Genomic DNA, 14,178 nt, shown 5'->3' on the forward strand with positions numbered 1-14,178 from the left:
CTCATGGCCTAGGAGAGTCCTGTCTGCCCCCCAAACTCCCAGGACCCTAAGGGTATTCTGCCCAGTGTCTGGTACGTGGCAGACAGACCAGCAAGCTGCTTGGTGGGAATCCTGTGGCTTGACTGAAATGAGCTCAGAGTCTCTACCCTAGAGACATAGAAAATTCATGTGGATCTTTGGAGCAGAGATAGCCATAAGTGCATGCATCTCATGTTCCATTGGAGCTGCTGCCATCTTGCCTTGCTCGTAGAGCTCAGGGCATCCTGACCCTGGGCCGTATTGTGCCGCTGTCTCCTGTGTCTCGCAATCGATTCGCGTTCTTGAGAGACAAGGAAGCAAGTAGGCAGGCACCTAAAGTATTTTTAACTCCTACGTTTCCTAAGTAAAATAAAGTGCTCACAGTGGGTCTTCCAGGGTGTCATAGCAGGCACTTAAAGGCTCTGCAACATTTGGCCCTTTTCAGCTGATGCTCTCAGATCACGCCCGTGGCAAGTTCTTTTTTTTTTTTTTTTTTTTTTTTGACTTTTTCTTCTTCTTTTATTTTTTTATTATTTTTTCCTATTTTTTAAATAACTTTTTATTTACAAGATATATACATGGGTAATTTTACAGCATTGACAATTGCCAAACCTTTTGTTCCAACTTTTCCCCTCCTTCCCCCCACTGCCTCCCCCAGATGGCAAGTTGACTAATACATGTTAGATATGTTAAAATATAAATTAAATACAATATAAGCATACATGTCCTAACAGTTATTTTGCTGTACAAAAAGAATCAGACTTTGAAATAGTGTAAATTAGCCTGTGAAGGAAATAAAAAATGCAGGCGGGCAAAAATAGAGGGATTGGGAATTCTATGTAGTGGTTCATAGTCATCTCCTAGAGTTCTTTCCCTGGGCATAGCTGGTTCAGTTCATTACTGCTCCATTGGATCTGATTTGGTTCCTCTCATTGCTGAAGATGGTCACATCCATCAGAATTGATCATCATATAGTATTGTTGTTGAAGTATATAATGATCTTCTGGTCCTGCTCATTTCATTCAGCATCAGTTCCTATAAGTCTCCAGGTCTTTCTGAAATCATCCTGTTGGTCATTTCTTACAGAACAATAATATTCCATAACATTCATTTACCACAATTTATTCAGCCATTCTCCAATTGATGGGCATCTACTCAGTTTCCAATTTCTGGCCACTACAAAGAGGGCTGCCACAAACATTCTTCCACATAAAGGTCCCTTTCCCTTCTTTAAGATTTCTTTGGGATGTAGGCCTTTGGGAAGTTCTAGGAGGCATCAAAGGCTTCCCACTAAAATGACAGTAATTATCCAGGGTGAGTTTCTTTGAACTGTCACACAGACTGAAAAATGACCTGTCTGGGCTCTGGGATGGATCCTCGGCCTTGCTCTGTCAGCCCACTCGACAAAGGGGAACCTGCCGTGGTTCACTGCCCAGTAGGCTCCTTCCATAATCCCAATCACCCTGATTTCTCTGAGGGACTTATCTTGCTCAGCAGTGGAGGATACAGTGAGTGGGAGCCTTCTGCCCACCACATTCAGGCTCTGTGACCCTCTCTGGGTCCACGGCTCATTAACTTCCACTTAACATTTGACTGAGCTGCCATTAATGTCAAAGACTAAATAATGTAACTGATGGGGCTGCTGGAGCCATGACAACCTGGGTTGATCCATTAGCTGGGCACAAATTCCTTCCTTTCTCTAATCCTCAGTTTCTTCATCTGTAAAGTTGAATTCAGTGATTCCCTATGGCCTCTAATGGCCCTTGAGCTATGTTACTTTAAAGAGAATGGAGGGTAAATACACATCAAATGAGTGCTTTGCACTTTACACATACAGGAGGTGTCCTATAAATGCTTATTTCCTTTCCTTGCTCTCCCTCTTATTCCCTAACCCCTTTAAGCCAAGTTACCACCCATCCCAGAAGGGTGCCAGTGTGCTCATCCCAGCTACAAGGAAGTGCTACAAGTGAGGGAACTGCCCAGTGGACAAATCCAAGAATCCCAAAATCTGCCAGACACTGGACTTTCCATGTTCAGCAATGTTCAGTAAAGCTCTCAAAGGCTTCCTGGGTAAGGGATGGTGTACTCTCAGGCATCAGCAGCTGCTTTTTCTTTTTTGAAAAAGATGAAGCTTCAGAGTTCAAAAAGTGTCGTTACTAGTTGTCCAAAATTTTTAATACCTCATGAGCAAATGGTGAGCCAAGTGTTAACCCAGTGGGAGTAACACATGTCAAGTGGGAGAGCTACACTTTCTTTTTTTCTTTTTCTTTCTTTCTTCTTTCTTTCTTTCTTTCTTTCTTTCTTTCTTTCTTTCTTTCTTTCTTTCTTTCTTTCTTTTTTTTTGTTTAGATAATTGGGGTTAAGTGATTTGCCCAGGATCACACAGCCAGGAAGTGTTAAGTGTCTCCAGCCAGATTTGAACTCAGGTTCTCCTGACTTCAGGGCTGGTGTTCTATCCACTGCACTACCTGGCTGCCCCCTAAGCCTCTCTATTTTGGGCATCTGAACTTGGTCTGCATTTTGGGAATTCTTAATAATCTGTCTTATTCACTCCCTGACCATATGGCCACCATAAATTATATAGCATAGTCTTCCTTATCATTAAGTCGTTAAGTACCCTTCCATCCAAATCAACCATCCTTGATGTTAAGATGAATAAGGTTCCATTTTTCCGGTACCATTGCTAAAGAAGGATTCCACATTTACAATACCGATGCTGAAAGGTGACCTTTATAGATGGCTCCAAAAGTACCTTTGACCCCCTTCTCTTCTGCCTCCATCACCCCCTCTAGCTTCTGTGTGTCAGAGAATGAAGAGTGGAAATAAAATGATGTATGTAGTGAACTTCACTAATACCCCAGGAGTGGGGAGCTGCCCCAATTTGGAAAACAGAACAGGTCAAAGCTGCCTTACTGATGGGTGGTGCAACTGGGGCCCTTGAATGGTTATCTGATAGTGAAACCCAGGAAAGAAAGAGAGAAACCAAGGGGAGGGAGGAGGGAGGAAGGGAGAATAGGAAGAAGAAAGAAGAAAAGGAAGAGAGAGAAATTTAAAAGGGAAGAATGAGAGAAAGAAAAATAAAGCACCAAAAATCAGGAAAAAAGCTGGCCAGAGTAAGCTTTATGTTGGAGGTAAGATCATTGGGCAATGACTTAGAGCTAAAGATGAGCCTCTAGGGTTAGAAGTTAACTTGGAGAGACTTCGTTTTCCTATGAAGTGTCCAACTTCATTTTCCATGGATGCCTTTGATTTTATGTCACAGGGCCGCCTGAGGGCGCTCGGAAGGCCCGGGGTTCGAGGGCAGCGCGCCCCCCCCCCCCCCCCCCCCGGAAGATTTCTCTGTAATAACAAAGACCAGTTAATCCAAAATCCAAGCCAAGGCATCTAAAATTCCACATCCTCTAAGAAGCCTTTGCCAGTCCTCCTCTTCCCTCTGTCTCCTAGTTATCTTGGCTATACCTTTTTTTCCCCTACACAGTGATAGTTTTTATCTTTCTTTGTATCCTTAGCACCTAGTCCAGTTCCTGGCATATAGTAAGTGCTTAATAAATGCTTGTTGACTTGGTTATATAACGTTCTGTACCCACTAATCTTTATTTCTCCAGGGAGGGAAGTATATATCCTCACTTTTTTTTTCCTGGGGCCAGGATTGAGCATTACAATTTTGCAATACCCTACCCTCATTATAGAAACAAAATATTATATTATATAAACATAATAAATGAATTAGAGCATGCAATAAAATTATATTTATTAAGCTCCATTTTATAATATATAATTATCTATAATTACATTATACAACTATGTGTGACAATTATGTGGCTATAAAATACATACATATATGTATATGTTAATATATATGCATTTTTAATCTTCTTTTAAAACATCATTATCAATTCCAAATCTATCATCCTCCATCCTCTAACTGGTGAACCAATCTTTATAACAAAGATTTAAAAAAGAAAGAAAAATAACTCAACACAACTAAGCATCTTATCAACTCTTCCTGAAATTCTCTCTAATGCTCTCCAATATCATTTTGGGAAAAAAAAAATCAGGTTTATCAATGCTTTCTGTCTTTACCCTGTAGCTATTTCTGCCTATTACCCACTACTTCTTCCTCCACCCAATTCTACTTTATCCTCCCCCCAAAAAACAAGAATTGAAAGAACATCTATTAAGCAAAAAACAACAGACTGAATCTGATGAGCTATGTCACGTTGCACCCCAGTAGCTCCCTGCCTCTGTTCCGAGGGGAAGAAGATTATTTTCCATTAACTGTTATCCTGGGAGGATTTGCTATTGTGATTATTCAAGATTTTTAGCTTTCTTCTTTTTAGTGTTTGTTTGTTTGTTTTTGCAAGTAATTAACCTCAAGAAATTGAGATAATGACAAAAAGAGTCCTTGAAGGGGAGACTCAGGCCATACTCACCTATCATCAGGTGAATCCTTCTGGATGGCCACAGGATTGCCAAGCAAGAGGTTGACAAGGTCACAGTGAGCAGGAGATGAACTGAGGCACCGATAATGAGAGCACAATGAGACTGTCGCCAGGACTACAGAAGATTCTACTCCATAAACTGGACTGTTCAAGTACTCCATTGTCCTCTAAGCCAGTGACGTCATAATCAGGTCACCCAACAACAGGGGAGAGAAATCTTGGACCAACTTTGGATTGAAATTTGGCAAGAGAGAGAGGGGAAGCCGTTGGAAATGGTGGCCACCCATCTTGGGGCATTTGCTCACCCTTGCAGATGTCACGAGGCAGAATGGCCATCATTTCAGCATCTTCTTCCTCTGCCATGGGGGTTTGATTGTATCCACTGGGCAGCTTCCAACACTGAGAACAACTGGCTTCCCAGCTAATTCAAAGCTTGGTTTCTGGACCAGACATGTCTCAGCTCAAGTCAGTGATTCAGATTCATGATTTGGAATGGAATGAGACAATCGTAGACCATCCTAACAGTTAGCAAAGGAAGGTTTAATTAACAATAGCCCAGGAGATGGCATTGGTTTAGGTGGGCCAGAGCTCCTCTGCCTAGACATTTGCCACTATCTTGTGTCTGATCAGCAGGATATGGTAAGCCTGAGAAGCCACCAATTCTTTTAGGTAGATAGGGTAGAATTGGGGAGAATCTTTGTACTTAGGTGACCAGGAGACCCAGGTCAGTGGTTAAGTGGGAAGGACATTTTTATTGTCTTGTTGGGAAAAACTAGCCTGGTCCTGTGTGGCTGAGACCTTAGCACATGTTGGTTCTGTACTGATTTGCTTTAGTCTTCTTATTCTAAGTCCAATAAACCTATTGATCTGGCTGGGTATTTCCAGTGCAGAGACAGTGGGGTAGGGACTCTGCTGGGTGTGGGCTCTTGTAGGAGGGTGGAGCTCTTGCTTTAGGGTTCCTGGTCAGAGTGGAGAACTGAAGGGAAGCTTGAGGCACCATCCTCCCACCCCACGATCAAAGGTGCTTACACTAATACCTCTTATTTTTAAAAAATGAATTGGCAAAGAAGAATGAACCTCACCATTGAAACATATTATGGGAACTGGGATTCATCTTCAGAGGAGGATGCTTTAGTTAAAAAAAAAAAAACTGCTACCCCAAAGAGTAATGTAAAAGAATTTTAAAATAATGAAAAGGGGGAAACTAAAGAATGAAAAATGAGGGGAAAATACATAAAAATAAATCAAGAAAAAAAATTGATACAAATAAAAAAGCTATTTTTAGTTATATAAAAATGCTGTAAATCACTATTGGTTATAGAAATGCAAATTAAAACAAGTCTGAGATACTGCCCACACCTATCAAATCGACTAAAAGGATGAAAAAGGAAAATGATAAATGTTGGCGAAGATGTGGGAAAATTGGGATGCTAATGCATTTTGGGGGGAGTTGTGAACTGATCCAACCATTCTGAAGAACAATTTGGAACTGTGCCCACAGGGCTATAGATCTGTGCATACCCTTTGATCCAGCAATTCCATTATTAGTTCTGTATCCCAAAGAGATCATTAAAAAGGGGAAAGGACCCATGTGTGCAAAAATATTTGTAGCACCTCTTTGTAGTGGTAAAGAATTGGATATTGAGGGGTTGCCTATGAATTGGGAAATAGGTAAACAAGTTGTAGTTTATAAATATAATGGAATACTATTGTGCTATAAAAAATAATGAGCAAGCAGATTGCAGAAAAACCCCAAAAGACTTACATGATGCAAAGTGAAGAGAACAAAACCAGGAGAATACTGTACACAGTAACAGCAAAACTGAACAGGGAACAACTATGAATAATTTACCTCTTCTCAACGATACAGTGATCCAAGACAATTCCAAAAGACTCATGATTGGAAACTGCCATCCACATCTAGAGAGAACTGATGGAGTCTGAATGCAGATCAAAGCATATAATTTTTTTTCTTAATAGTATTTTAGTTTTCCAAATACGTGTAAAGATATCTTTCAACCTTCATTTTTGTAAGACTTTTTGTTCCTATTTTTTTTCTCCTTTTTCCCCAAGACAGTAAGCAATCTAATATAGGTTAAATATGTGCGATTCTTTTAAACATATTTGCCATGTTGTATAAGAAAGATTAGAACAAATCAGAACATGAGAAATTAAAAAAACAAACAAAAAGTGAAAATACTATGCTTCAACTCACATTCAGTGTCTCTTTGGCATTTTCCATCCCAAGTCTATTAGAACTGCTTTGAATCACTGCATTGTTGAGAAGAGCCAAATCCATCACAGTTGATTATCACATAATCGTGTTGTTACTATGTGCAATGTTCTCCTGGTTCTGCTTACTTAACCCAGGATCAGTTCATGGTAAGTCTTTCCAGGGTTTTCTGAAATCATCCTGCTGGTCATTTGTTACAGAACAATAATATTCCATAACATTCATGTCCCATAACTTATTCAGTCATTCCCTATCTGATGGGCATCCACTCAGTTTCCACTTTTTTGCCTCTACAAAAAAGGCTGCAACAAATATTTTTTGCACATGTGAATCCTTTTCCCTCTTTATTATCTCTGGTATACAGATCCAGCATTGACACTACTTTATCAAAGGGTGCTAGCATATTATTTTCACTTTCTTTTATAATCACTTTCTTTTTAGTAATTTTTTACAAACTGTTCTTTCACACCATGACTAATATAATTATGTTTTATATCATTATACATATATCATTTATATCATCTTAGGGAGGGGAAAAGGTAGAAAAGGAAGGAGAAAATTTGGAATTCAAAGTTGTATAAAAATGAATATTAACAATTTTTACATGTAATTGGAAAAAAATACTGTTAAAAACTTTCCAGAAAGCTGCTCTCTGGTGTCTTTGGTATATCTGCCTGGTAGTGATATCAATGGGTCAAAAACCCCAAAGTACACACAGTTTGTTGACTTTTTTGAGCATAGTTTCAAATTGTGTTCCAAAATGGCTAAGTCAACACAGAACTCCACCAACAATGCATTAATCTGCTTTTGAAAAAAAATTTCAGTGAACACAAGTATTTCTTTCCCTCCCATCTCCTGTCTCCACTGCAAAAAAGAAAAAGAAATCTTTAAAAATGTATTCAGTAGTTTATTCCCCCCCCAATTTTATGTAAAATTTTTAAGTTTTTAAAATTTTGACTTCTAAATTCCCTCACTTTCTCCCTTCATTGAGAAGGTAAGCACTTTGATGTGTTATGCATTGTGCAGTCCTACAAAACATTTTCATATTAGTCATATGATGTGAAAGAAAACAGAGCAAAACACCTCCCAAGAAAAATAAAGTTTTTAAAAAAAATTTTGCTTTGATCAGTATTCAGATTCCATCAGTTCTTTCTTTGGAGATGGACAGCATTTTTTATCATAAGTTCTTTAGAATTCTCTTGCATCTCATTTCTAAAATATATAAAGAACAGTGTCAAATTCATAAGATTACAAGCCATTGCCCAATTGATAAATGGTCAAAAGATATAAACAGACAATTTTCAGATGACAAAATTAAAGCCATCTATAGTTACATGAAAAAATGCTCTAAATCACTATTGTTTAGAGAAATGCAAATTAAAACAATGCTGAGGTACCACCTCACACCTTTCAGATTGGTTAAAATGACAGGAAAAGATAATGATAAATGTTGGAAGAAATATGGGAAAACTGGGACACTAATGCATCATTGGAGTTGTGAAATGATTTAATCATTCTGAAGAGCAATTTGGAACTATGCCCAAAGGGTTATCAAACTCTGCATACCCTTTGACCTAGCCATGTCATTACTGGGTCTGTATCCCAAGAAAATCAAAAAGGACCCATGTGTGCAAAAATGCTTGTAAGCAACTCTTTTTGTGATAGCAAAGAATTGGAAAGTGAGTAGATACCCGTCAATTGGAAAATGGCTGAACAAGTCATAGTATATGAATCGGCTTGTTCATCATTTTTAATAGAACAATTATTGTTCTATTAAAAATGATGAACAAGCTGATTTTAGAAAGGCCTAGAAAGATTTACATGAACTGATGCTGAGTGAAACGAGCAGAACCAGGAATACACTGTACACAGTAACAGCAAGATTGTGTGATGATCAACTAGGAAAAACTTGGTTCTTTTCAGTGGGTCAATGATCCAAAGAAATCCCAATAGACTTTGGACAGAAAATGCCATCTGCATCCAGAGAAAGAACTAAAGAGACTCAGTGTAAATCAACACATACTATGTTCACTTCTTTTTCTCTATCTTGTCGTTTTCCTCTTTTGCTCTGATTTTTTTTCCTAACATGATTGATAAAACAATGTGTGTTAAAAATAAATAAATTTACTAGAAAAAAGACTATTCATCTAAGAAAAAAATTCTCTTGGATAATTGTTTTATTGGGAATAGCTAAGCCATCTATAGTTGATCATTGTACAATGTTGCTGTTACTGCATACAAAGTTGTCCTGGTTTTGCTCATTTTACTTTGTATGAGTTTATGTAAGTCTTTCTAGGTTTTTCTGAAATCAGTGTGGTAATCATTTATTTTTTTAATAACATAATAGAATTCCATCACAATTATATACCACAACTTGTTCAGCTATTCCCCAGGTGATGAGCATCCCCTCAATTTCTAATTTTTTGCCACCACAAAAAGAGCTGCTATAAAGATTTTTGTGCCCATAGGTACTTTTTATTTTTTTATCCCTTTGGGATACAAACCTAATAGTAGTATTGCTAAGTCAAAGAGCATGCAAGGTTTCATAGTCCTTTAGGCATAGTTCCAAATTGCTCTCCACAATGGTTGAATCAGTTTACAACTCCAGCTGTACTTTAGTGTCTCATTTTCCCCATATCCTCTCCAGCATTTGTCATTTTCCTTTTCTGTCACATTAGCCAATCTGAGAGGTGTGAGATGGTTCTTCAAGAGTCGTTTTTAATTTGAACTTTTCTAATCAATAGTGATTTAGAACATGTTTTCATATGGTTATACTAGCTTTGGTTACTTCATCTGAAAACTGTCCATTCATATCCTTTGACCATTTATTGATTAAGGAATATTTCTCATTTTTATAAATCTGATTCAGTTCTCTAGAGATTTGAGGAATGAGGCCTTTATCAGAGAAACTTATTCATCCTATCCATCCATAAAAGTGATGACATTTTCACTAATCTACCCTATCTTCTATCAGTTTCCCCTTTCTTTTGTTCTCTCCCTTCTCTTACTTTCCTTTGGGATAAAATAGATTACTTATACACAATTGAGTGTGTTCTGTTGAGATTCTGTTGACAATTCTGTTGAGAATAAGGTTCAAATGTTCCCTCACTACTTTCCTCATCTTCCATTGTAATAACTCTTTCATGCCTCTTTTATGTGAGATAATTTATCCCATTCTCAGTGCATTTTTTAAAGGTATCATTTTGTTTTTTTTTTTAGTCCCCTAATTTTCAACTTATACACATGCCCTCTGGGTACATGCCTTCTAACTACCTTAATAATGAAAAAGTTCTTTGGAGTTCCAAGTATCATTTTCCCATGGTAGAATGTAAACAATTTAACCTTATTGAATCCTTTATGAGTTCTCTTTCATGTTTGCATTTTTATGCTTCTCTTAAATCTTGTGTTTGAAAAGCAGTTATTTTTATTCAGTTTGGACTTTTCATCAGAAATGTTTGAAAGTCCTCTATCTCATTGATTATACATTCTCTCTCCCCCATAGGATTATACTCAGTTTTGCTGGGTAGGTGATTCTTGTTTGTAATCCTTGCTCCTTTGATCTCCAGAATATCATATTCCAAGCCTTCTGATCCTTTAAGGAGAAATCTGCTAAATCTTGTGTGTTCTTAACTGTGGCTCCACATTGAATTGTTTCTTTTGGCTCTTTGCAGTGTTTTCTCCTTGACCTGGGAGCTCTGCAATTTGGCCAAAATATTCCTTGGAGTTTTCCTTTGGGGATCTCTCTTAAGAAATGATCACTGAATTCTTTCAATTTCTGTTTTAACCGCTGCTTCTAAAATATCAGGACAGTTTCCCTTGATACTTTATTGCAAGATACTCCCTAGACTTTTTTCTTTTTTTTTCTTTCTTTTTTTGGGATCGTGGATTTTAGGTAGTCCAATAATTCTTAAATTATTTTTCCTGGATCTATTTTCCAGATCAGTTGTTTTTCAAATCATATATTTCACATTTCTTCTATTTTTTCAATCTTTTGATTTTGTTTTATTGTTTTTTGATGTCTCATGGAATCATTTGCTTCCACTTGCCCAATTCTATTTTTTGGTTGTTGAGCTTTTGTAACTCCTTTTCCATTTGGCCAATTCCATTCTTTGAAAAAAAAATCCTCTTTTCATTGGATTTTTGTGCTTTAAAAAAAACCATGTTGTCTATTCCATTCTATTTTTCTTCAGTATTCTTCAGTTATTTTCTTCCATATTTTTGGTGCCTCTTTTACCAGGCTGTTGACTATGATTTCCTTCCATCATTCTTGTGTCTTTTCTCAATTTTCTCTCACTCTCTCTTATTTGATTTAAAGAAGATTACGAGCTCTTCCATGGCAAGATATTAATTCACATTTTTTGTGAGACTTTGGATGTAGCAATTTTGACTTTGTTGTCTTCTTAGTTTTCATTGTAATCTTCTTTATTGACATAGAAACTTTCTATGCTAAGATCTTTTGTTGTTTGCTCATTTTTTCTAGCCTATTTCTTGATTTTAAACTGAATATTAAAGTTTGATTCTGCTTCTGGGATGAGGGGAGCACTGTTCCAAGTTTCATGTTTTTTGTGCAGTTGTTTTCAGAATAACTTCACAAGTACAGATAGTTTTAGCGATCTGTAACTTTTCAGTTCTTCCAAGGAGGTATGATTTAAGGGAAGATGTGTTTACTGCTCTCCTGGCCTGGGTTCTGGTCTGTGAATGATCACAAGAACTCTTCTACCCTTTAACTGTGACCCTGTGGCCACAAGCTCTGGTGTGTTGGTGCTTTTACTTACATTGGAACAATGACCCATATCTGAGTATGGGCAATACAGCAGAGTTCTGGGTTCAGTACCAGCAAAGGGATTCCTCTAATCTTCTTCTGACCAGTTGTCTGACCTCCTTATCATCTGTGGGCTGAGAGCTCCAGAAGCAATGGCTACCACTGCTGATTTAATTGCCTTCAGGATCTGCTTCTAGTCTGGTAGGGTGGGGTGCTGATAAAGCTTGTGCTGGACTGCTCTCCACTTTCACCCGAGTGTGACAAACCTTCCCTGCCAACCTTCTAAGTTGTTTTGGGCTGGATAATTGTTTCACCTTGGCCTTTTGTGTATTTTGCCCTTCCAAAATTTGTTGAGGCATTACTTACTACTTTGAAAAGTAATTTGGGAGACCTCAGGCAAATCTCCCACCTTGATTCTGCCATCTTGGTTTTACCCCAATCCAGCAATTGAAAACAAAATTCTCATAGCAAATATACATACTTAAATTTGAGAAATGATTCATTTGGATCCCCACTCTATTCCAATCAGTATTAATCATTTTGATATTTTACATAAGTTATATAGGGATAATTAAAGTAGGTTCTTCTGATATAGGTCTATATAATTTAGCTCACACTTTAATGTAATATTCATTCCTTGTTTATCAGTTATGAAGTTTACTTGCACAACCACAAGAATGCTGACAAAGATCTCTCCATCCTTTTTTCTTCTTTTTTTGGTTTCTTAAGGGATACAGGCCCAGTAGTTGTGTCATCGGTTCACATTTTGTTGATTTGGGGGAAATATTTTCAATTACTTTCCAGATGGCTAGACCAATTCATAGCTCCATCCTCAGTGCATTAATATATCTGTTTTCCTGTAGGCTTACTTTCATTTGTCATTTTCCTTTTTTTTTTTTTTTTTACAACTTTGCTAGCCTGATGGGTAAGAGGAGGAAAGTCAGCCTTGCATTAATGTGCATTTTTCTAGTTATTAGTGATTTCGAGCATATATTCATATGGACTAATTAAAGCATGGATTTATTTTTTTCCTTTAGAAAACTGACTTCAAATCCTCTGACCACTTATTATTTGGGGAATGACTTTCATTATTTTAAATTTAAATTATTTCCTTATATAACATGGAAATGAGACCCTCATTAGAGAAATTCACTTTAGAGATTTCCCCCCATTATTTGTTTATTTTCTAATTTTAGTTTTATTAATTTTATAAACTTTTAAATTTTATTTAATCAGTATTGTCCATTTTATCTTCTTTTATTTTCTTTATTCCTTATTTGGTCACGAACTCTTCCACATATGGATCTGAAAGGTAATTTCTTCCCTATTCTTCTTATTCATTTTTTTTGACCCTTTATGTCTAAGTAATGTGTTCATTGGTAGCTTATCTTGATATATGATGTCACATATTGGTCCATACTTATGTTTCTTGCTTTTCTTCTTTTCTTTCTCTCTTTTTCTTCCTTCCTTCCTTTTTTTTTTTTTCCTGAGGCAACTGGGGTTAAGTGATTTGCCCAGGGTCACACAGCTAGGAAGTATTAAGTGTTTGAACCTGAATTTGAACTCAGGTCCTCCTGACTTCAACATTAGTGCTCTATCCACTGTACCATCTACTGCCCCCATCCCTAGTTTCTACCAAACTGTGGCCCAGTTTCCCCAGCAGTTTTTACAAATAATGAATTCATGCGCCTTAGCTGGGTCTTTGTGGTTTTTCAACACTAGGCTACTAAATTAATTTGCCTTTTTACTGTGTGTTCAAAATCTGTTTCTCAGGTCACCCTCTTTTTTTCTTTTGTTGTCATTGAGTCATTTCAGTCATAACTGACTCTCCATTACCCCATCTGGTGTTTTCTTGGCAGAGATACTGGAGTGATTGGCCATGTCCTTCTCCAGCTCATTTTACATATGAGGAAACTGAGGCAAACAGGGTTAAGTGACTTGGCCAAGGTCACACAGCTGGTAAGTGTCCGAGGCTGGATTTGAACTTCAGAAAGATGAGTTGTCTGGATTCCAGGCCTGGTACTCTATGTACTCTGGTGCTCCCTAGCTGCCCTATTACTTATCTGCAGAATATCTAGTCCTTAGTACAAGCTGACATTGATCCTAAAGCTCTTCCAATACTGCTGACTATCATCCTTTGTAGCTAAACTTTTTTGTTTGTATGTTGTCTTCCCTATTAGATTGTGAGCTCTTTGGGGGCAGGTTTTATCTTTTGCCACTTTTATATTTCCAGTGCTCAGTACAAAGTCTGGCACATCATTGATAGTTAATAAATATTTAATAAATTTATTGTTGATCAGTGTATCTCTTTTTAGCCCACTGTTCTAGGGTTCAGTCTTGTAATACACACCCTGTAGCTGATCACTCTTTCAGTTTGACTGTCAGTGATATCAGAGGAGGTTGAGAAGGTGTCTGACCTCCTTGGTGCTAGGATTCACCAGGATCAACCTGTAAAGGTGTCAAGCAGCAGATGTCCCTGGCTACTAGCCAGGACTTCAAATGGTGGTCTTTATGAGAAGAGTTAGGATGTGAGAGCTGATGGTGGTGAGGTTCCTGTGTCATCTGAGACCAAGTAATACTTGATTAAAAGGCATTTTATTTAATCTGTAAAAACAAATGCAGAAGGTGAGGTAGAAAGGACTGATCTGGGGTTTTTAAATTGTATTCATTTCTTTTTTTTAGTTTATTCTTAATATAGATTGTTTTGTGAATTATATTGGGAG

The 14,178-nt window shown here is 37.5% G+C and overlaps 1 long non-coding RNA gene across 2 annotated transcripts in view; it reads right to left on the minus strand.

The window, feature by feature from the left end:
- The window catches only part of LOC116423040, a 30,282-nt gene extending 25,579 nt beyond the window's left edge, over positions 1-4,703 (minus strand). Inside the window, exon 1 of one of the 2 annotated variants that reach the window (XR_004233525.1) lies at positions 4,452-4,703. This is a non-coding gene — a long non-coding RNA (uncharacterized LOC116423040). The remainder of the gene's footprint in view (positions 1-4,451) is intronic. The other variant, XR_004233526.1, reaches the window with a different exon arrangement.
- Between the last annotated feature and the right edge of the window lie 9,475 nt (positions 4,704-14,178).

The sequence above is a fragment of the Sarcophilus harrisii genome, chromosome 3 (assembly GCF_902635505.1).
Source record: "Sarcophilus harrisii chromosome 3, mSarHar1.11, whole genome shotgun sequence".
Taxonomy (NCBI): domain Eukaryota; kingdom Metazoa; phylum Chordata; class Mammalia; order Dasyuromorphia; family Dasyuridae; genus Sarcophilus; species Sarcophilus harrisii.